The sequence below is a fragment of the Amblyomma maculatum genome, chromosome 10 (assembly GCF_055883805.1).
Source record: "Amblyomma maculatum isolate TAMU_Amacu chromosome 10, ASM5588380v1, whole genome shotgun sequence".
Classification (NCBI taxonomy): Eukaryota; Metazoa; Arthropoda; class Arachnida; order Ixodida; family Ixodidae; genus Amblyomma; species Amblyomma maculatum.
Genome location: NC_139353.1, coordinates 28347967 through 28371605, shown reverse-complemented (window position 1 = coordinate 28371605; position 23639 = coordinate 28347967). Strand labels below are relative to the sequence as shown.

Here is a 23639-nt window from a genome sequence, read left to right as displayed (position 1 = left end):
TCCCGCGGAGGAGGTCGCCATTGGGCTACCCACACTGATTTCAAAACAATTATCTCCGACTCGCGAGGGGCCTGTCGGAACGTCGAGCAAGGCTGGGCTTCATACTTAGCCTACCGGCTACTTCAAAATTGCCTCTATACTATACCGGGGACCCCGCTCACCGGAAAATAGTATAGGCTCCTTCTCATATGGGTCTCGAGGGGAATGAGGCAGCCGATGCCGCCGCTCGCGCGCTTTCTTTCCGGGCTTCCCATCTCGACCCCCTAGATCAGGATCTCGAATTCGGACCCGCGTATTCCTTTAAAGACATTGTTCTTTATTATCAATCTTGCCATAGCCTTTACCCTCGTCCTAGTAAAAGTCTAAAACTGAGGAGCGGCTTCTACTCTGTCTCTACCAACACTCTGCTGGGCCCGGCAGCACTCAAACATTTTAATCCTTCCTCTACGGGAAGTTGTCCGCACTGTGCGAAGAAGTATTCGAACATCCACCACATGGTGTGGGCTTGCCCATCCAACCCAGTTATTCCTCCTCACCCCAACCCCACTTGGGAGGACTGGGAGGCGACCTGCTCGGATGCTATGATCTGCAGGACCAAAAAGCCTTAGTCGTCGAGCGCGCCCGGGCAGCGGCGGACTCCACTGGGGTCCCGTATTAGGGACCCCACTATTTGTAAAGGATGGATCTTCAAAGATCCAGCACATACATACCTCCACCTCTTTTAAATAATTAAACGTTTTTCACCACCACCACTATCCTAACTTCCCAGTTGTTTTTCAAAACGCGAGCATGTTTAAGGGCGTATCCCAAATTTTGCATGAGATAAGTTTCGTACGATGCCTGAAATTTGAATCGATGGTGAAAATAGCAGTTTATCCCTCCTGATGCTTAACGTGTACTGTTAAACAAAATGCCATGCGACTCCTTTCTTTTCTCGAATGCCGTATAGCTGCGCCCAGAGTGTGTTCGGACATGCCATTCTTTTATGAAAGCTGCCATCATCTCTGATGTTTGGTGTTGCGGAGAATAAAAAGGCGTGGTAATTATCTCCTCCAGAATGACACTTGCAGCAAGGAAAAGGAGCAACGACAAGAGCGGACAGGTGCATAACCCTCCCGTTGTGGTTCGTAAATGAGAAAAAGAAATTGGGGGGTTTCAGCAATGCTTAAACCAGGTTTACGCATTTCTTACACCTAGTGATACGAGCGAAAACTGCGAGTAGTCACGGCAACCGCCGTAACACCGTCTTTCAGTCGCGATTTTCTTTAAATGGGTTTAGAGGAAAGGAACGGTACAGTACTTGTCACGCTTATGTTGCGGACACTTGACCCGCGCCCTAAGGTAAGCAGGAAGGTGGAGTGAAAGCGGAAATATAGAAATGGGTGGTGGTAAAAACATTTATTGAGGGAACCAGGGTATACTGCAAGAATTAGGATGGTTCCTGATCCCGGTTGGTGTCTGTCAGACCCTGACACCGACCGCTTCAGCCCAGTCAACCAGCATCTGTTGCGAGGTTGGGTCCGAGCTGGACTCTGGAGACCGCGATCTCCCAACCCTTTTGGTCCGTGAGGCCCCAGTGGGGCGGTAGCTGGAAATCTCTGCATATAAACATTGTATTATCGAAGGTGGCTCTAGGTGTGCCGCATAGAGGGTATGTGGGGTCGTACCGCCCTTGCATGACAAAGCCAACAAAGCTGGGGAGGAAAGTATTTTGACTTGTAGCTGTCGCCAGATTATTTGATGGGGTTTTGAGAGAGAGGTGTGAGGTGGGGCATAGAAGAATCTTTGTTCTCGGTAGTGAAGAGTTACACCCTGATAGTTGAGAAGCCTGTCCCACGTGCTTCCCCAGTCTTCGGTATGCCCCGCTCGACTGTGCGCTTGAGCAGTTGAGTGGGGTGCCTATAGCTGCCGGGGTTGCCTGCATGGCCTGGTACCCAGACAACGTGAATCGGTCGGGAAGCTGTGGAGCCAGAGGTTAAGATTTGATCGACGACTGGGTATGGCTTCGCGCGGTTGCATAATGCATTCTATAGTCAACCACCAACCAGCCCGCCTTCGTCTGTTACATGGACGACTGGGTGTATCTGCCTTCTTGTGAAATTTTGGATGGCCGGTTTAGAATCGCTGAAAATCAATTCGACAGTGGAAGAGGAGATGGTTAGCGCTATGGTTGCCTTTTCGGCCGCTGTCGACGTTTTTGCTTTGACAGGCGGGAACTGTATGATGGAAGTTATACCAGTTATACGAAGGTACACTGATGGCATATGCAGCGGGGTGACTATTCGACCGCGTCTACGTAGGCCGCTTTGGTGTCAGTCGCGTGGACTTTGTGTGATGCCTTGGCTGTCGTGCCTTGTGGTGAGCAGGATGTATATTCTTAGGTAGTGGTTGTATGGTAAGGTCCCGGATGTGTTGGGGGACTGGGTGGCTGTTATCGGAGAGTGGACCAATTGTTGGAGTTTTAGTGCGGTGAGGGGGAACCTACCAGAAATGTTGATTTGAGCGGTACGATGAGCTTCCACTAGTTCTTGGATTGTGTTGTCGACTCTTATGCTTAGGAGGCGTGTGTAAGGAGTATGTTTCGGTAGGTGAAGTGCTGTTTTGTATTCCTGACGAATGAGTGCGTCCACTTTCTCCGTTTCTGTCTTTATAAGATAGAGGTATGGGAGGGAGTAGATCATTCGGCTGATGACGTATGCCGGTACAAGGCGCCGAAGATCATGCTCTCGCATGGTTCTGTGCTTGTTCGCTATTCGTTTGATGAGTCTGATAGTTTGATGGGTGATGATAGTCAGTTTGAGGACATAGTTTGTGTCGAGTCCATTGTTTTGCAGGAACATTCCCAGATCTCGAAGTTTACTGACCTCGGGTACTGGGAGTCCATCTATGATTATGTGCATGAAGACATGTTTTTGCTTGGTAAGGCAGGGGTTTGGGTGGTGCAACCGGAGCTCGGATTTGGTGGGGGAGCACGCTAGAGTGATGGACGCTGCGTGGCCACTACGTGCGCTCCTGCTTGAAGAGTGTCCTCTGTTTCCTACATTTCCCGTGGTTGTCCATAGGATAATGTTGTCCGCGTAGGGGGAGTGGGAGAAGTTTGGGTTATGTCTAGTGGTTTGCCTGGTTTGGACTGAAGATGACTTGCGTGTGTCCATTCCGGGGGAAAGGTACCTGCCTTCCATTGCTGATTGAAAAGGTCTGTAACTGTTTGGACAGAGTTGTCGTCGAGGTTTCGCAGCGCTTTGTTCGTTATCCCATCTAGTCCCGGGGCAGACACAGTGAGAAGCTTGTGCATCGCTGCCCAAACCTCCCATGTCGCTATGTCTGCATCGAGATTAGGATTGCTTGTCCGTATATGAAGGGAGGAGTGTTCGTGGCGTAGTCGTGAGGCATCTGGCTTTCAGTGTTTGTATTAAAATGGCCTCATGAATCCATGTTGAAGCCGTAGTTGAGACGAGTTACGTTGCGATGTTGAGAGCTTTTGGTGTGATTAGGTTCTAGAAGACACTTCAGAAGCTTCCACGTGTCTAGAACTCCGAGGTTGCCTTCCATGCGGTCACACACTTGTCCCCATCTGTAGCCGGGTTAGCTGCGCTGCATGTGACTCTGTGTACTTAATCAAGGCTGAGATCCTTCTTTTCAGGGATCGGTTATGCTTTTTGAGCCATCGCTGTTGTGTGCCTCCCGCATATGTAAAAGGCGGCTATCGGCCACGTCCGACTGTTTGGTGTTCGGGATCTCAGACGTGGCCGCGGCTACGTCGCGGGTTAGGTCAGTGACTCAGTTTACGAGGTGATCTTTTTGAGCGGGGCCATCATTTCGGTGGTTTCTGATCTTGTCCCAGTCTATGATTTTGAGGCGCTTTCTTGCGTATGGGGTGATAGAACTTAGGGAGAAGGAAGCTCGGGACATTCAGTGGTCGCTACCTAATGTGTTATGCTTGTTCGACCACTGGCATTATGTGAGATTTTTCGTAGGTGTGAGATCAGAAATGGTGTTTTGCGGCACACTGTTGCCATTACGCGTGTGTTGTTGCGGTTAGTTGACCAAAGTAAAGCTCTCCTTTTGTAGGAGCGCCCAGAGTTGGAATCCTTTGCGCAATTTGATATGTAGCCCCAGTTGCCGTGTCGAGCGTTTAAGTACCCGCTGGTGGAGTGCGCTGATCTGTAATACTTTTCGTTGTGCTGCCTTGAGGGGAGCTACTTTACCCTTAGGGTGGCTATACATGTTTAGGATAAAGAGACTGGAGCTCGTTCTAGTTCGCGGTAAGAGTTCAATGAGATGACAGAAGATGTCTTCTAATTCCATCGGGTGATTCTTAGCGGTGTAATTGCGGTGTGCCAATGTAGCTACTTTATGTACGGACGTGTTATGTGGGGGGAGGGGGGGGGGGGGGGGGGGGGAGTCTTGCTGGGTGTACTTGTATCAGTGTAGCCAGGCCGGCCTGTGGCCGAGGTGGCGAACGCGTGCTGGGTTGCCTGGGCGTGAGTGGCTTCGGGTGATTCAGCGTTCGAGCTCCAATAGTCCTAATCCATTTCGGATCGGTGTCAAGTCTTTCAGGAGTGACCGCTTCCCCGTCGGCTTAATGGGCCATGCTGCTGCGGGTAGGTTCACGTATTGGCAGAGGGTCCAGTTGCGGGAGGCGAAGTCGCCTACACGAGGCCTAGCGAGCGGCCGCTGCTTCGGGTTGAAGATGGATGTTTGCCGACAAATTCGTGCTCGAAAGTCCCAAAAGATAGTCGTAGGAGGTACAGAGCAGCTTCACAAAGCGTCTGCAGCGCTTGAGTTCATAGGGAGTCGATCAGACCGCATAAATCAGCTGAAAAAGTGTGGAGTCGATGCGAACGCGTCCGCATCGCTGGAAAGGGGGAGTGATGCCTGTTGGAAGTAAGGTTGAAAGTTGGGCGAGTTGAATCTGGTTCATTTTGAAGGTAGCGCGAAAAACGAGGAGCGCTTGTGTTGTGTCCTTCCACTCTTGGTCCTCGTTTTTCGCGCTACCTTCAAAATGATGCCTGTTGTTGAAGGAATACTGCTACTGACTTTGTAGCTGAGCCATTCCTGCTGCCTCGTGCGGACAGAGGAGAAAATAGAGAAGAAAGAGAAAAAATAAGAAAAGGGAGAGAGAAAAACGCGCGTCGCACCAGCCTTCGTCCGCCACCGAAGCGGTGGCGGTTGCAATGACGGTCTACAGCAGGCACAACCACCTGTGGCAGGCGAGCCCCCGCTGCAAACGGCGGAGACCTACCATTCCCAGCCCCATAGGGCCATGAGCAGCCACTCCTCTCCTCCTTGATTCATGCGATGTCAGTGCGCGTTGATAAACTCTAGATGGTCCAGAGTCCTCCACTATGGCGTCTCTCACAGCCTGATGATGGTGGTGGTGGTGGTAAAACTTAATCTCCAACAGGTACAGGATAAGCATCAATCTATCAACCTATCCACCTTCACGGCGGTCTGGAGCCCTTGGACCCGGGCGGCGTGTTCGGCCAGTCGAATTACACCTAGTTGAGTGTCAGGGTGTGAGCTCAACAGTACTCTCCCAAAATTCTTCAGGTTCACCATAAGAGTGTGGCGTCGACGCCACTTTAGACCACATTACATGGGGTGCGCGGCCTATGTGCCATCCGCCGATTTGCTACTAGCTCCATCTAATGGAGGAGTGGGAGGCCGTGCTGCGCTGCTCGGACCCGGCCATCCAGGCTCGGGTCACTGAGTGGGCCGAAGAGATCACCGACAGGACACAACTGGCGGCCATCTGGCGCGGCCAACAATCAAACTGAACCCTCACCTCTTCAAGCCGATGAAAATAAATGTTTTCTCATCCATCCATCCGTTTTTGTCTGTTGATTTATATTTTCGATTTCTGGACAAGTCCATATCATATGTACCAGATCCGTATTATCCTGACATAGTTTGCACCTATCCGAGAATTGTTCTGGGCACCACTGGCTTAGGGTAGCTGGATTTGGAAAAGTACTTGTTTGTAAGCGCCTCCAAATGCTTTCTTGGATTTTATTTAGTGGCCTATCTGCCGGTGGGTATTCTACCCTGTTTAGCCGATAGTTATCAGTAATCTCTTTATAGCTGACTAGCCGGTCTCTGCTAAGAGTGTACTGAGGGTCAGAGCTTACCCGGAAGGTAAGACCACGGGCAAGCATATGAGCTCCCTCATTTCCTTGAAGCTGGGAGTGGGCTGGTGCCCCTATTAGCCAGATTATTCCGTCATCCTGACACGTTTTAAGTATCTCCTTTACCTGTGGAGATACTGTTCTCGAGAAAATTGCATATTGCTGTTTTCGAATCACTTATAATTGTAGTAGCCATCGTCCCTGCTGTCGCAGGGGCAATGACCATCTTCAGCCGTGTGAGCAAAGCTCGTCATGACCAAGCCGCTTATTCTTAAGTTTTGATCATCTGCCACTACCACAAGCATAACATGCCTGCCCTCATACTCGGTGGTGTCAACATAGACCACGTCCTGTCTTCCTTGATATATCTTCTGCAGCGTTTCCGCCCTTTCCTTCGAGTCGCTTTGATACTTTAAACCGTACAAAACAAACAAGGTATTCAAAATTATTCCCCAGCCTTCCACTATGGCAGCTCTTACCTCTTCTTTCACTCTCTCCTTCCTCCCTTCCATCACGGCGCGGTTCAGGTGTCCCCACAAAAGTGTGACAGATATTGCATTTCCTTGGCATCACCCTAGAACGGCGTTCGTATGGAGGGGTCCCAGACTACCCTCTCCACTCCTCCTCTACACGGACGCTGGCGTGGCGCTCGTCAAACATGGTCACGTGGTGCACCCTGTTATGCAATGCATTCGCACCGTTGCCATAACGACCGCCATTTACGATTCGCAGAATAACGCAACCTTTGCGCAAGTGAGCAGTATAGCTACGCTCTAAAAAGGATATGTAACTTCCGAGAATACAATTGCGTATGTGCATTGGTGTAGTGAGGAAATAGAACTACCGCACAGGTGCCACTCGACTGGTGTTGTGTACGTCCACTGCAGCATGTATTCGGTGTTCTAAACGCAGGCACTCATGACCACGAGAGCGATAGATGCTCAGATGTGTCAGAGGCACTCGCTTTTACCCTCTCAGGCACTCATGACCATGCCTCGCCGCGGTGGCTCAGTGGTTAAGACGCTCGACTACTGTGCCGGAGTACCCGGATTCGAACCCAACCGCAGGAAGCTGCGTTTCGATAGAGGCTTTTCGCCTCCATCGAAAAGCGGCTGCCGAGGCCGGGATCCGATCCCGCCTCCTTGGGAACAGTAGTCGAGCGCCGTAACCACTGCGCCACCCCGGCGGGATGCCGACGTTGATTTAAAATTCATAATTTATGCACGGTACAACCCATAATCCGGGGTGATTAAATCATTGCTTGTGTATGCACCAAACCCTGTACTATCTACCCCCCGTGGGCATGTATCATGTCATCAAGAGGCCAAGAAGAAGAAGTCAAGAGGACTTGCCGAACCTGCGCAAGTGACCTGTCCGGTCTCGACCTTAATTGTTTCGCCGGACACAAAGGCTATCCCAATCCAGAACTGATTCCGCTCTATACGTTGCATGGCGGTGTCGCTGTTCGTGCGTACCCAGTAATGGCTCTGACATTTCAAGAAGTGGCCATAAAGCCCCAGCTGCGCGCGATGCGAGGGCTACTGACAAACTAATATGTTATGCATTAGCGCACACAGCTCTTTCGCTCGAAAAGTGATATGACGGCGTGTGGTGCCGGGATAAAATAAAATAGATACTTAAGCTCTGCGTTTAATTGGACAGTGTTAATGGCTCCCGCTTGCTGGCTCCCCTTGGCCTAATTCCATTTAAAACAGGGTGGACACAGCCGCGTTATAGCCACTGCTCTTAAAGCGAAGCTTAAGCATCCGCCTAATGTTCTACAAGGTATCCTTGTTGGCCTGAAATATATAATACTTGTAGAACATCTGAGTTCGCCAGTAAGTGGACATGACAAAGGCGTTTAATGGATAGAACTGATAATTAACAGTCAGTTAAGCAGAAAGAGTAGTTTAAGAAGGGCAAGAATACGTAATCTAATCGGCCATATAATATGCTTGGATAAAAAGCTTACGAAAATTGGTTCAGTTAGTGGGTCGCATGGCTGGATTTGCATTGAAATAAAGGGACAAGTATAGGTGACGGAAAGGACGCTGACTCGTCAGACACAAAGTCCGTCACCGGAAGTTCGTCCGCAAAGTGCGTCGACCAGAAATGATTGATTGATTTCCACGAGAGAGCACACATACATCAACCAGATATATACGACAAATATTTCACGGACGTGACGTTACACGACGTCATCGCGACCGTTGTGACGACCGAAGTATGCGTGACCCGCAAGACGGCAGCCGCCGTACGCAGCGAGGTCCAGTGCGTTGTCCTATAGCACCGGCAATCGTTCGTGCCCTCGCCATCAACGGAACCATCATAACCACAAGTACCAATCATAACCACAAGTACGGACTCTCAGGTGGCACACCCTCCAAAGCTCGAAACCAAAAATAGCCGCTCGCATACTCACCCACTGCGTGTGCACCCGAACACACCATGACCACCACATGCGGGCCTGCGCACGAGAGTATTTATTTACTGTGATGAAGGCATCCATGCGCATTACCGAGAAATCTATCTCCACGGCACCGATGGAATCCTCTCCCAGTCCGACATGCGATGGCGGACTTCACGACTACCTCGTAGTCACATACCTTAGGCAACACACACGCCGCTACTCGCCGCCCCGCCGCTTTCTAGATACGAATGAAACGCGATCTGGAGACAGCTTCGGACGAATGTGTACCTATAACCCGTAGTGGCGCACCGAATACACCCCTCCTTACACCTCTCCTGCTGCACCACCTGCCAAACCGACACAGCTAATATATTACGTATATCATCCAGCTGAACTTAAAGCATTTGCAAAACTCATTCCCGACCCCATTGTTTTAATTTTCGACGCTATATTACTCTTCTGGTCGTATTAAATGGTTGTGCCTTCCATGAGTAGTATTTCCTTACTGGTTTGAATGCTTCGCAGCGTTTTGTGAGATTTTGTTTCCTTCCTATAGGGTGTCGAACATTACCTTAACACACTATATTAGCGCGTTACCAATAAAAGCCTCGTCGCGAAGAAAAGCCGCGCCCAGTGTAGTATTTTGCACCACCTGTCCCACTTGCCACCCGTGGCAGGTGGGAAAGAGGAAATATCCTCCACTTATAACGAAGAGCAGGGACAAGCCGAAATGCGTTTGGCAGGAAAAAGACCAAAAAAAGACATACATATGTATTAATAAAGAAGCATTCTGCGTTCAGTAATGATAATGACTCCGCAAGAATGAAATCAGAATGACTGAGCAATTTACTTAGGATGGCCCAGCAAAAATGATGACAAAACATGACTCAACAAAGAGCAAAGTTGCTCAGTTAGTACTTCAAAACAGCAAAGAACCTATAGTGAGCAAAATACACGGCAACGTATACCAGAAAATATATGATAAGTAACCATCAGCGAAGAAATTAAAAGCAAGGACAAGACCTAATGCTAACGCAGTGTCGTCGCATAATGATAATTTGGAGCTCCCTTAATTTTATTATTTTTCTCACACACCGTTTTGCTTCTCTCGTCTCTGCCCTCGGCCATCACCTGTGCTCCCTTCTACGAATCACCCAGTAATGTGAAGTTTAAGAAACTACGCAAATCAAGAAAAATGCAGCTTCAATTCAGCGAAACCCATAAGGGCTCGGTAGCATCGCACAGCCTTCAATAGCGTGGGCGAACTCGAGCCACACGGCAGTCCGAACACTTCGGTGGCATTTTGCAGACGACGCTGACGGTGCAGACGACGCTGGCGCTGCAGGCGTCATACGAACAACGATGGATTCGTCCGATGGCGAGTAACGGGTGGGCGCGGGATTTCAACGAGTCACGCAGGTGTCCAAAAGTGGGAGTCTAATCTTATCGTAACCGCTACGCGTTTAGTGCGATATAGATCTGATTAGTGGGGTGGAAACTGTTCTTGAGCACTTCGCAAGATTCTGCGCTTCAGTCGTGGTTTTGTAGGCCGACGCTTGAAGCTGTCTGGCCACTCGTCTACCGCGTCTGGAGTGAACTGAACGCCTCTTCGCGTGTGCCACGGCCACGTTCAGCGCGGTTGCATTGCGTTCTTGCCCAGCGAAACCGATTCTTGAGCCCGTAAGTCGTTTGCACCTGCGGTTTCCGCATGCCAGAGTTTGGTGATTTGGTTCATAACTGTGGACTTGGTTGCAGATTTGAGCGATGCTCGTGTGTCATTCGTCGCTGTCTCGTTTCTTGCCTTGCGCACAGTGTTTAATTTGCCAACGCAACTTAGCATTTCTGGCATGTATTTTATGGTCGTTGCTTACTTCTTATGCTTCTGTGCAAAATGGTTTTCGTAAATTGCGATTAGATTAATGACAATGTAGTACGGAGTGCATATTTTGTGGTTGGGCGTTTGTGTTGAGTCGCTACGTTAAATATGCATTTGTTTTCGTTTTCTTGGTTCTCTTGAATGTTGATTGTCCTGACTATGAACATATCACCTTTCGGATTTACAACTTCTCTTTCTTGTCACATGGAGTTGTTCGGCAGTTTTTTTAATGCTTCTTTCTCTTTTTTTTTTTTTTTTAGTTTTACATAGCTGCACAGCATACCTTGGAACGGAGGGATTGGCTGTAGGGTTTAGGTGTCGCACTAGTTCCTTTCAGCCAGCCGTGCTTGAAGAAACATTATGAAAATAGGGAAATGATGATGGATGTGTTTTCGGTGCCTCCCAAATCTCTTCAAGATGTCCTAAACTACGCCTAAAGAGGTAACTGTAAAGTGGGCGTTAAGACTCGCGGCTTTGCCTTTGACCAGTGATGATCCCAATCCGCAGACGCAGCTCATATGTTAAGACAATACCGAGCTTTCCTGTTTAGGCGTTATTTCATTATAATATGCCTATGCTGAAGTCGGTCTGGCTAGAGTTACTGGAATCACTAGAGTTGGTCTTGCGCCAAATCGTACAGTAGCCATCAAAACATGCCATGAAGATCTGCAACCACCTGTCCTAAAGGGTCCATGAAAAGATGATTACGAAATCTACAAAACACTCAAGGGCAATAGGTATTCCATCAATCGTCACCTCAAAGCAAAAAACCCTTAAGCTACCTTTATTAGCCCCCAAAATACGCTCGATGGATAATGATGCTCCTACTCTCCTTCCTCAACTCATCGCGACGGCGCCTCAACAGGCCACGCGTCCTGACCGCGTAACTTGCGTCCGATATTTGAACGAGCGCGCTCAGCGAGCCCATATGTGAAGTCACATGGGAGGTTTGCGCGTGGTGCGCGCGACCTGTCGCCCCAATCGTTGGCCAGGGATCGCTAGGAGTACCTTTTAAAGATTTGTAAGTTATATGCTCACACGCAAAGCTTTCAGATTTGACTCGAATGCTCATAAGGACCACCTTTATGGATTTCTTGCATTAGACTATCAGTGCATATAATATTGCAGGGGCCGTTTGAGGAGGAAGCCTTTCTTGGCTCTCGGGCTGCGGGAGTGTTCGCAGGATAGAAAAATACTCTCCATCGGGAATCGAACCACCTCCGATCCCTAGCCGAGCGCGCAAATCACTACTCCACGCCGGGCTTGTAAGAAACGGAACGTAATTCTCCTTTCCTAGCATAAAGACGATAGTAGCGATGACAATGACGGTGCAGTTAATGATAAGGAAAATGATGGCAGTAGCGATGACAGTGACGATGCATTTAGTTTATAATGATAGTAGCAATAGGGATGATGATGATGGTAGCAGGGATGAGAATGACTATGCAGTTAGCGAAAACTGTCAAAGTGGTTGGCTTCCGCCATTCGCCCTCCTATGCAAATTTGAGCGCAGGCCTGTCATTTTTCAGGTTCACGCGCAAAAGAACGCATTCTTCATATGTTGCGCTGGAAAAAGTGAGCCTGTTTCTAAAGAAGAGCGCACCGCATGAACTGCGGAATGTGGCAATAGTCGGCACATCTGGTACCGCGTGTAGGGTACCTGTATTTCTTGATCCTTTCTCATTTGGCTGTAAACTGCTGCTCAGCTCTAAGGGATAGATTCGTAAGCTGAACGTGGCGAAGCGTGGGATCATTTAGGAGGTGGGAAAATGATATCACACCGGAGACAAATCAGCAACTATAGTACCCAAGTCCACTTAGCACACGTGACGTAACAGGACAAAAATGTTGGGATTAACGCCGAATTTGTCGGAAACCTTCTTGTGACCGAAGAAAAGTCAATGAGCTGAAAACTCGGGTAATTTTGCAGGGTGAGAATAGAACCTGGTCCTGTGGGTTGCGGCCCAGGGCCATGGAGGCTCATGCTCGCTGGTCCAGGCTGAATATGGGCGGACCTAGTGAATGCGCGGTGCTGTCAGTAACTGTGACAGTGAAGTTAAAAACAATAAATAAAAGTAACTAAATGAAAATCACGATGAGACATTCGTGCCCCAGCCTTCACAGCCCGTAAGCACTGTTAAGTGTCTGCCCTCAATTTTCTCACATTTATGCATCCTAAGAAAGCATTAAATTTATGTCTTACAGCTTACAGAAGCATAGTCGTAGTGTCGCAAACGTTCTTCAGCACTTACGTTAGCATTGGGTCATAACTGCTAGCAAATAAGTGTAGTTTGCGTTCGGTCTAATGGATTGTTTAACATTGGAGTAATAATATTCAGGTGCTTCATTGTTTAAGAGGAAAATAAGAGGAACTAGGAAAGACGTTCAAGCTAACTTAACCGCGTTGAACGTCATTCCTGGCTCCTCTTATTTTCCTCTTAAACAATGCAGCACCTTAATATCATTACTGGAAATTAGCATAGCTTACAGGAAGAATGCAGTGATAACTCGAGATGTAATTACACTACAGACAAAGGGCAGAGGTCCGTTCCGTAATATGCTGTTGTGAAATAAAACCAAGAGCAGCTTTCTGTGTTTATGCTGTGAAGGCTAGGCTGGAAAGAAAAGGGGTGCGGTGGGGGAGCTTTCGAGAGACTGTGCGAGGTCCGTAGCACTGAAATAACCCATTCTCCATGGGACGCGGACGAGAGCCCGTGACCTTCACTTTCCTGCCTAGCCTTCGCTGTCTACTAGAGCTGCAAAATGCTGTCAGCGATTATAGTTACTGGTTCTACTTGTTAGTACTATAAATTTTTAAATATTGGTGTGAGTTTGTATGCTGGCTGTGGCTAGTATTAGTTATGAGCTGTACTTATTACTGGTTGTGCTACGGTGTGAGTTGGTATACTAGTTTGGTTTAGTATTAGTTATGGGCTCTACATATTAATGGCTATGATTCTTAAGCCGCATTCACACTGGCGACTCGCGGAGGTCGCGCGATCCGATTGGTCACAGAGGGGGAGACCTGAATAAGTCGCCAGCGACCGGTTTAAGGGTATGGCTCACTAACGGATTTTCGCGACGTGGCTTCAAGTTGCAGAACTGCTCAGCCAATACGCGGCGCTTCCGCCTCCTTCCTATGGCGGGAAAATTCAAAGTGCATGCGCACGCAGTTGTTGGGCGCTCATGTCAAGGATCACCGTGAGAGTGAAGCGCGCTCACTGGTGTTTGTACTTGTATGCTTCGTAATGCGCTCGAAGCTGGACATGAGGCGATTTCATGATCTGCTACTACGCGAGATCGCAAAAGGGGCGAGCAAACCACCGCTGCTTCCGTCTTCGTCAAACTAGATGTGTTTATGGCTGCCGAAACAGCCATGCATATGGACACAGCCATATTAGATCTTCCTCGCTGTAATAAATGCGCATATTAATACCTGAAAGGAGTCCGAACTTATTTGCCCTGAGCGAGGCAGCAGGAGAAAGGGGGCGGAAATGCTCGGAAGTCTGCTCTTTGTTCAAATCTTGTTCGGTGCGAGGGTTGTCGTGAACCGAGTCGGTGACGACCGGCGCTTGTCGCGGTTCGCCGAAACTCTGTCGCGCGACCTTCGCGAGTCGCCAGCGTGAATGCAGCTTTAGAAATAGCAAGCGACTTTGAGAATAAATGTGTTGAGTGGGATTATCAAAGTTCTTCAAAGGAATACGCAAAGCAGATGTAAAGTGACATCGAATGAAAACGTAGTGAAGGGAAGGGGCGATAATGATTGCGGAGTTTAATCTAATGAAATGTAGATCGTGAGGTCAAGAAAAATTTGCTTTGTATTCAAATTTGAATCGGTGAATTCTGACAGCTTTCCTTGGAGAACTATACAGCCGTGCTCTCGGGTAGCGTATTTCGAAGGTTTGGTTTGGTTTGTAAGGTTTGACGCCCCAAAGCGACTAAGGCTATATGAGAGACGTCGTAGTAGAGGACTCCGGAAATTTCGACCACCTGGGGTTTTTTAACGTACACTGGCATCGCACAGCACACGGACGCCTCTTCGTTTCGCCTCCATCGAAACGCAGCTTCTGGTGGTCGGGTTCGAGCCTAGGTATTCCACCACTGTAGTCGGGCATCTTAAACACTGCACCACCAAGGTGGTGCCGTATTTGGAAAGGTCACTCCGTAATTGGAAGAATTCACTAAAAAGAGTTCACCAGCGCCACCTTTTATGTAGGTAGATGACCATTTGGCTATATAGAAGAGCATTAATGCGAGCTCTTGTGGAAGAGAAATTAGTAAATAGCGTCATGTTCTTCCCCAACACACGCTAGCACCATTTAATAGGGGCTTGTTCTGTCCCTGTGTAAAGCTTGGGATGAAGATTCATGACCAGTGAAGCTATGTTTCGGTCCGCTTGTATGTAACTGCATTTATTATAACCCCGTTTTCCCTGTTTTCACGAGATGTCCATCTCGAGAGAAACTCACTATGAATATTTATTTTCTTAGAAACTTCAAAGCGCCATCTATAATATCAATGAACATTAGCTGAACAATTTGCGCTACACACGGTAGAAAATCGCGAGTTAATTTTCCTTAATTTGCTCCATGTAATGCAGAGAACTTTGCCAAATCTGACTTCGAGCTGTTTGGTCGAGTTTCCGGCGAGTATACATTAAGAGACTGATGCCTCACTGACATTAGTTTCTATGTATATATAGAGGTAATGTTCTCAAGAACGAAACGGTCAGCCCTAACATATTCACACACGCAAACAGCAACAATAGAAGTGCTGTCGGTCTATTGACGCTAGGGGTCAGTTTCGTAAGAGTGTTCAGTATCCAAACTGTACTGTATACTTGCACCCTATAGCACAGTCAGCATCTGTAGTGCGTTAGCATGTAGCATAGATGTGCTACGGTCGCATGGAACTCAAAAATAAGATGAAAAATGGTCATCTAATGAGGATCTTCAGCTACTGGCACAAACCTATTGTTATGGCGTAGTGGACAAACCGCCCTCCGCCTGCTAGCATGGTATCTGGCAGGTAACCGTCTTTGCCATAAGTAACCGAGCAGTCACGCCGGTGTCCGGAGCACATCCTCAGCCAAGCGAAGGCACTGCGGGCGCTGGTCACTGCTCCCTGGTTGATTGATTGATTGATTGATTGATTGATTGATTGATTGATTGATTGATTGATTGATTGATTGATTGATTGATTAGGTGGCTGTAGGAAATGGAAGGGGGAATAACACTGACCTGCGTGATAGCCTAATCGCCACTACCAGCTTGCTTATAGGAAAAGGTAGGACATGGGAAAAGGGTGATGGAAGGGAGGGTATGTCGCATGCCGCGCCATGCCAGCGACATATGACACCTGTTACTAGCCACTGAGTTATAGTTAGCCGTTTAGAGACCAGCGTCCTCCAGAAAGGAGAGTCGAACATGCGAGACTGCATGTTGCACATGACAGCCGTTTACTTCTTTAGCATGTAAGAAAGGAAGGACATTCCCATCCCCTGTGAATATTATCTGGCCAAGAAAATCCTCCAGGCAATGACAGCCCAAGGGCTCGGTGGCCGGCCCTCAGAATTGCACGCTGCGTTGCGAATGCGGGCCACTCACATATGAGGGGCTCCTGGGTATCGACGGAATGGCCGCATAACAAGCATGCCTGAGAGGGAGAGAAGCCGCCCTCAAAGAGAACCCAACACGCGTCTTTGCTCAGCCCTGCTCCCTGGCTGTGAGCGTAAGCTACTATAGTTGACGTGCGTCTCCACCCTCTCTCTCATTCCTTTCATGCTAAATAAGTAAACGGCTAGCATATGCAACATGCAGACTCGGATGTTCGGCGAGGGCGCTGACGTATTTACACTCGTATGCAGGGTGCCAGGGTCAAGCGCTGAGGGTCGAAGCGACGATGCTCGGTCTCGAGCCTGCCCTGGCCGCCACCATAGCTACCCGTGGTTATATTTGCAAAAGACGCTATACACACATTGACCGCTACGTCAGAAATGTATATCAGAGGTCACATGTAGGGACGTTTGCTGCCTTTTTCTTGTCTAATATTTGGTTATCGCAACCAGCGTGTCCAGCAAATTTCACCCGAGCTTATCTACGATCTGTAATTGTCATTGTTAGCATATCGTAACGCGCGTTCCTCTCTCGTGATCGGTTTATGTTGGACCGTATTCTATCTCGCATATGACAACCTCGCTCTAATCCGCGCATGCTCAGTTGGCACCTCACTTAAGTGGAACGCTGTAACGCATCATGGTCGTACTTTCTTAGAACGATGGTTTTCTCTCTCGCGTTGACTGACCCTTGTAACTAATGTTCACACGATAGCGTCATAGGCCCCGGCTGTTCTCCAGACAATCCATGTATCAATCTTGTCGGTGTTGTGAGCGAAACATTTCGGGCATGTCTCTGGCAGGTGTTATACTTGGCAAGCGGCACGGCAGAGCGCTGATTGATCGCCGGCTTTTGTGACGTCACGGAACAACTATGACCGAGTTTGCAGTAACTGCCAGCTCTAGTCACGGCTTTAAGGTAGAAATCAAAACATCCGGGGCCCCTGGATACAGATGGAGACACACTACTCTGCAGGCCTCTTACGTACTGCTGTGTAAAGCGGGACTTTATATTCACATCGGAGGGTCTTTCACGTAACGTGGTAGCTGAGGAAGTCATAAGGGCAGTACAGCACTCGGGAAAGCAAAGAAGTGCTTTCTAATGAAACTCATTTATTTTGTTGACTTACGCCCACTATGAAAACTCGGCGGCGGTGATAGTAACAACCATGCTCTGCTGTTGTCGAACTATTGTCGGATGCTCTCGGAAAAGATAAATTTCAAAGCCGGCAAGGAAACAGCCAGATAAAGTCGCCAAATGGAACAATGTGTAAGCAGTTGCGTGTGGCTACGATCCTTTGAGATAAAGCCATGGGGACGTCTTGCGTAACAAAGGAAGTGATAAAGCCGAGCCCGGTGGCTTTGAGCGTGAACAAGCAAACAGAACAAAACTTCGCGGCACTATGCTGATGTGTATGCATGAGACAATAAGTCCACATATTAAGCGAACAGCAAAATGCATATTCGTGAACGAAAATTCACAAAGGGCGCCGCAGACTCCTCCATACCCTTAGCGACAGAGCTTAAGTGTCCCCGCAGTTTTTCCCGTGAAGTTGGTCTCTTTCTGGCCTGCAAATAATAGCAATAAATGCTAAAGCATCTAAAATTTTAGTGTAAACTTAAGCTCGGTACGATGGGGCATCATTAATGGCTTCTGTCTGTGGCTCCACTTGGTGACCGTTGTTCTCGTACGTGCATCTTGCTATTCATTGAATCACTCATCATTTAATTTGTGCCGCTCTTATCCCACACGTACTGTCGTATCCTACCACACAATGTGAAAAGCCACCCAGCCCCGCTTAACAAAGCCGTACGAGCGTGCCTTCGTGACCAGAGGGGTAGCGTGCCGTAACTTTGCATCCAGTTGAGTGTCCTGCAGGGTTAGATTGCCATCTCACCCTCCCACTTAAAGAAGCTGCCGAAGCTGTCAGCTCCTGACAACTCGGTCAAGCCATGTGGTCTGATGACGACGGACAATTTGCCGGACAGTGGCCGGCAGTGTGGCCTGCTGCAGGGATGCTCGTTATTAAGGCGAAAACCTAAATTGGTTATGTTTACGAAAACGTGTCCGCAAAATGGGGAAGCAATATGTAACATGTGATATGACGTCACATTAAGGTAAGACTGATAGTCATGAATGTGTATGCAGTGACAAGTGGTATATAAATGTCATGCCATGCCTGTCGTGTCATGAGGTATAGTCTAGTTAGATCGGAGATTCAATGTGCATGACTTGTGTATAGTCAAAGTCGTGACCATAATTGTTGTCTAGTCGTGACTCTCGAAAGTGCTGAATCATGACACTCTATAGGAGCTACTAAAGAGCAGCCAACGCGCATGCTTTCGCATTTCTCAAATGCAAATCTGTACAGTGCTCTGTTTTTTTTTTTTTATCCTTCACAATGCAGTTCTTTTTTTTTTTTTTTAGAGGGTGTCTTCAACACTATCTCGTTAATATATTCCATCCTAGAGAGTTGTGGTATGGCGTTAGCGTCACGACTGAAATAAGGGATATTACGTTAGCAGGCCGCAAGCAACAATTAGCCCCAGATAGTTTTAGTGCAGCGTTCCGAAGCCGTTAAACGCGGTCTACTTTTCATGCAGGTAAAATGCCCTTTATCGGTGGCTGCTGCTGCTGCTGAGTTGCAAATATGCTGACCATTTTAGAGCCACTTAATACAGTAACTCATTTCCGTCGTCATAATGCTCAAGCAATGTCATAGCAACCAAATTATGTGCAATATGAAAAGTGAACCTAGTGGGCCCAGTTCAATAAATTCAATAAATAAATTCCACTAAAAAAAGTATACTTTCGGATAACATGCAATGCTCAAAATATTTTCTCAATTTATTACAGATTGTCGTAATAAAGGAGACTGCAGCCATGAAATTAGGAGACGCCTGCTTCTGGGAAAGAGAGCAATGGTTAGCCTTGACCGCCTAGTAAAGAGTAGAGACATTAGTCTGCCAACCAAGATCCGTATAACTCGTGCTATGGTCTTTCCAGTTGTGATGTATGGATGCGAGAGTTGGACTGTGAAAAAGGCTGACCGCCGAAGAATTGACGCGTTTGAATTGTGGTGTTGGCGAAGACTCTTGAGAGTTCCTTGGACTGCCAGAAGATCAAATCAGTCGATATTGTCGACCATAAACCCTGACTGCTCATTGGAGGGTCAAATTTTAAAGTTAAAGCTCAGCTACTTTGGTCATCTGATGAGAAGAGAGGAGTCGCTGGAGAAAGAGTTGGTGTTGGGAAAGGTTGAGGGTCGCCGGAGAAGGGGTAGGCAGCGAACGCGATGGTTAGATGGCATTCTCGAGGCACTGCAGATGAAGTTATGTGATGTTAGGAAGATAGTGAGAGACCGGAAAGCGTGGCGTGACATGGTCCATAGGGTCACGAAGAGTCGCACACGACTGAACGACTAAACTGAACTGATATAAAAAAGCCCCACCACAAGCTCCAAGCCATTTCTATTACCTCCTACAAATCTATTGTGCACCGCTCTGAGTAGCTGCAGACGATAGATGGAGATTTCATTCGATTTCCGGGGGCCATAATCCATGATGTGTCTGCAAAAATGTGCGCAATTGAACCTTAACGTGGTCGCTGAAGAAGGTCATTCATAGCAAAAAGCAGCAACGCCAGTGGCATTGGCAAAAGTGTTAGACACGCCACGACGACTCCTTAAGTGTTAATTATTCAGCTAAAGCAGGCAGCTCTCGCTTCTAAGGACGCCGTCATATTTTCACTCTAAGTACGCAAAAGCAGCAAACCTAACTTCTGAAATTTTCGTACATATACGCAAACGTTAGTACTACGTTAGCGTTCTGCGTATGTCCACTTTAGGCCTGTTATTGCGCTAACATGGAGGAAGGAAAAAAATATGCCTCGCTGTTTATTTTTCTTACTCTAGTATATGTCTCTCACTGTATGCACATAGGCAGTGCACGCAGCCGCATGTTTCATCAAATGCCAAGTTTATTAAAAAATTGTTTGTTCTTTAGTTAGAATTATGTGAAATCTTTCTTCTTAATAGCATCAGATGCGAAAATATATTATTTTTTATCCCTATTGGGCAGCAAATATGTTTGTTCCCGATGGTTATGCGTATATCTTGGTTCATGTATATGTATGTGTAGCGCATATCCCATGTCGGCATCTTCTAATTAACTGTAACATGCGATTACTTGTTGCTGGTCGCATCCTAATTATTTCAGCACCTCTGCGCGTAGTCTCGCTCACACGAGGCGTCGATAGGATTACTCTGACAGGCGGGTTTGGTCTGCGCGATTGCGATATGTCTGTTTGATATAGTATAGCCCCTGCTGTTTTTGCTGGCCCAGTCGGTATACCTTTCTTTGTGGAGTCACGTCTCCTAATAAAAGTTTAGCGATCGCTTCTGCGCGCGTTTCGTTTCGAATGACGACGGCCGCGCTTCTTCGATGCTCGATCTAGGATAATGTAGCTCGTAGTGTCGGCGCGCGCCTCAGACGACATATGTATCTTGTTACAAACGAAACTGGGCACGGTTTGCGCGTCGGCAGCCCTCTCAGTGGTCGTCGGTTGTTGGTAACTTTCTTCAGCGGTCTCAGTTTTATTTTTACTTCGATCGCCTCTCAGCATCTCGACTCGTATCGCATTTCGGCACATCTGCGTGGCGTATGTCCTGCGTAGGTGGTGGTGGTGAAAACATTTATTATTATAATACATATAGGTATGTACACTTTTCATCGCGGTACGCGCGCGTCACGGCCCATATGTTGTACAAGGCGCTTTCGTGGCGCGCCTGTAAGGTGTCAAAATCCGTATATCGTCTACTACAGGTTTAGCGCCGTGGTTCCGATGTCCGTATACGTGTTTAGATCGAACGACCAGGGCCGTGCGCGCAAATCGTCAGAGCGAAGGCAGGATGCATATGTGCTTGCGATTACATCGCGTCAGGGGCAAAGTCGTTGCTCCTAGTTAGTGTAGGTTAACTTTTCGAGTACGCGCACAAACACCCGATAACGTAATTGCCGGCAGACCTAAAATTTTTGCAGCATTAGTACTTTGCCAAAATTAGATATTGTACGTGAGGGTTAGGACAGAGGAAGACAGAGACGAGAATTGCTGTTTAAGCTAGAACAACCTACAACAGACAGCGGGAGTTGTACTGCCATCGGGTCTTCATCATCATCATCAGCCTGATTATATCCACTGCAGGGCGAAGGCCTCTCCCATATTTCTCCACTTCACCCGGTTCTGTGCTAGCTGCATCCACTTGACCTTCTTAACCTCATCTGCCCACCTAACCCCTGCTACGCTTTCCTTCCCTTGGAATCCAGTTTGTTACCCTCAGCGACCTTCTCCTTAATTTCCACTAGAATGTCGGTAACTTGAGTTATTTCTCTGACCCACTCTGCACGCTTTCTATCTTTATGGAGCTTATCATAGGAGGTTGCGGCCAGTTACTGCATCAGGGTGGCCTACTCCTGTTCTGGTGAGGGAGGGCGTTGCCGGAGGTGTTCACCGGCATCAGGTCGCACCCCAAACCTGTTTTATGCAATTGCATCGACACGCAGATTTCTTTCTTTTTTTTTTTTTTCATCCTGTGGAGAATTGCGCGGCACCGGGATTTGAACCCCGGTCCTCTTGCATGCGAGGCGGATGTTCTACCGCTACGCCACCGCTGCAAGACCGCTGGGTCTTGCTCGGGAATAAATAGCTACATATGTGCTCTTGGTCAACAGCACGATGTACCGATGAGCAATTTATCAAGTTCCGGTGGCGCGGGGTATGCATGCATGCATCATTCGCACTGCCAAGTTACGCTCACTTAAGCTCACTTAATTTGCAGACTCATTAAAACAGCAGGGACGTTGCAAAGAAGACCTCGCAGTAAAATTGAAATTTGCATATTAGTTTGGTTTGGAGAGTTTAACGTCCCAAAGCGAATCAGGCTTTGAGAGACGCCGTAGTGGAGGACCGGAAAATTTCGACCGTCTGGGGCTCTTTAACGTGCACTGACATCGCACAGCCCACGGGCGCCTTGCTTTTCGCCTCCATCGAAAAGCGGCCACCGAGGCCGGATGCCGCGCCCTTGGGAACAATAGTCGAGCGCCCTAACCACTTGCCCACCACGGCGGTGAAGTTTGCATATTGGATACGGGCACTGAACAGCAGTGTAGCTAGGAACGGCATCTTTCTGTAGAACTCTTAGAAGAGACGTCCGATCAAAATCTTCTTTGCGAAAGTGTTTAGAGCACACACGTGTTTCGATGGCTGCCGGTCTGTTCCGGCATATCGAACTGCTTTGCCCAGCCGTTCTGACGTGTCGTGTCTTTAGGAAACCTTTTTTTTTTTTGTTGTTGTTGTTGTTTTGTTTTATAAGCGCGAAAATGGCTAAGCCATACAACCGTGCAATAAATTCAAAATATGTGTACACCTTCAATTTATTTTCGTTCGGTGTTGCAAAGGTGAAGCGAAAGAAAGCGTATCTGATTGGGAAAGATGTACCGAGCATGATTTTTCCTTAATTACGTTAGAAATGCCAATCGACGAGATATGTCGCCTTACACACTGCGCTTTTACCGTCAACGCGTATTATCATACATATGCGAAATAGCAGTTTGACATGTGCTTTACTTCGATTTTTTCTGCCAGACAACAAAAGCGATAATACGCGTGGTCAGCGACGCCCAGGTCTTTACGCGCTGCGCGGGACGTGCGGCCTGACACGCTGCAACTATAGGCGTGGTTCCGCTCAGGCGGTGGTAGAAGCTCTGCCCGCCTAAATGTGATCCCGCAGCGGGATACGTAACGAGACCTTGCAACTCGTTTACTACTGCAGATGAACGCCAGCGCTTCTCGGCTACGTCGCTTTACTTTCGGTTAACAGAACGCGTTGCGCGAATGGCGCGGAGAAGAGCTCCCTGTACAGACGACGCGCCGCTACCGCTGTTTTCTATCGGCGTGGTTCAAATATGTTGGCGATTCTTATTTCATTTCGGTGCATGTTCTCGCCTGGACAGCGGCCGTCTGCTCTTTGGCGTGCGCTGATCGGATGTCTCGCTCGCGGCGGCTATTCGACACTCTCCATCAGGGCCTTTTGGCACATGGGCCTTGGCCATGTGTGCTTTCGGCGAGTCGGCGCCGTTCGGGTGGTTCGGGTGTGCCGCTTTTGTTTGTGAGGTTTTGATAGTTCGCTCGGTGTGTGCAGTTAGTACGCAGTGTTTCGGCGAAGTGGGCGAACGTGTGGGATGTATTGAAGGGTTCTTGTCGGGTGGTCGGCATAGTGTTGTGCACCTCGATCATTTTCGCTCGGTGCTTATCGTGTGTATAGATCTACTGTGCTATAGAGCTGTGTGCGACGGCGACGGAACAATGGGTGAGCTGCAGTATGTACAGTGCTGAATTTGCGCGGGAAGGGTGAAAAAAGAAAGGAACTGTTGTTTACCTGTGGGTCGTGCACATTACCTGGAGAAAAAGGACAGGAAGACGGCAGTATAGTTCGCTTATTTAATTAACACTGACGTAGAAACCGAGCAAGTGCGTGAGGAACTTGCTGTCGAACCGCGCACTGCGCTGGAGAATGGCACAGCATTGGGTTTAATTCACAATGTAAGATGTCC

The 23639-nt window shown here is 48.2% G+C and overlaps 1 protein-coding gene across 2 annotated transcripts in view; it reads left to right on the top strand.

Annotated features, from left to right (window-relative positions):
- Positions 1-10052: 10052 nt before the first annotated feature.
- LOC146175982 (uncharacterized) overlaps positions 10053-23639 on the top strand; it is a 79109-nt gene continuing 65522 nt past the window's right edge. For both annotated transcript variants that reach the window (XM_084582340.1, XM_084582339.1), the window contains exon 1: positions 10053-10218. The gene's annotated coding sequence lies outside the window, so the exon portion shown is untranslated. The remainder of the gene's footprint in view (positions 10219-23639) is intronic.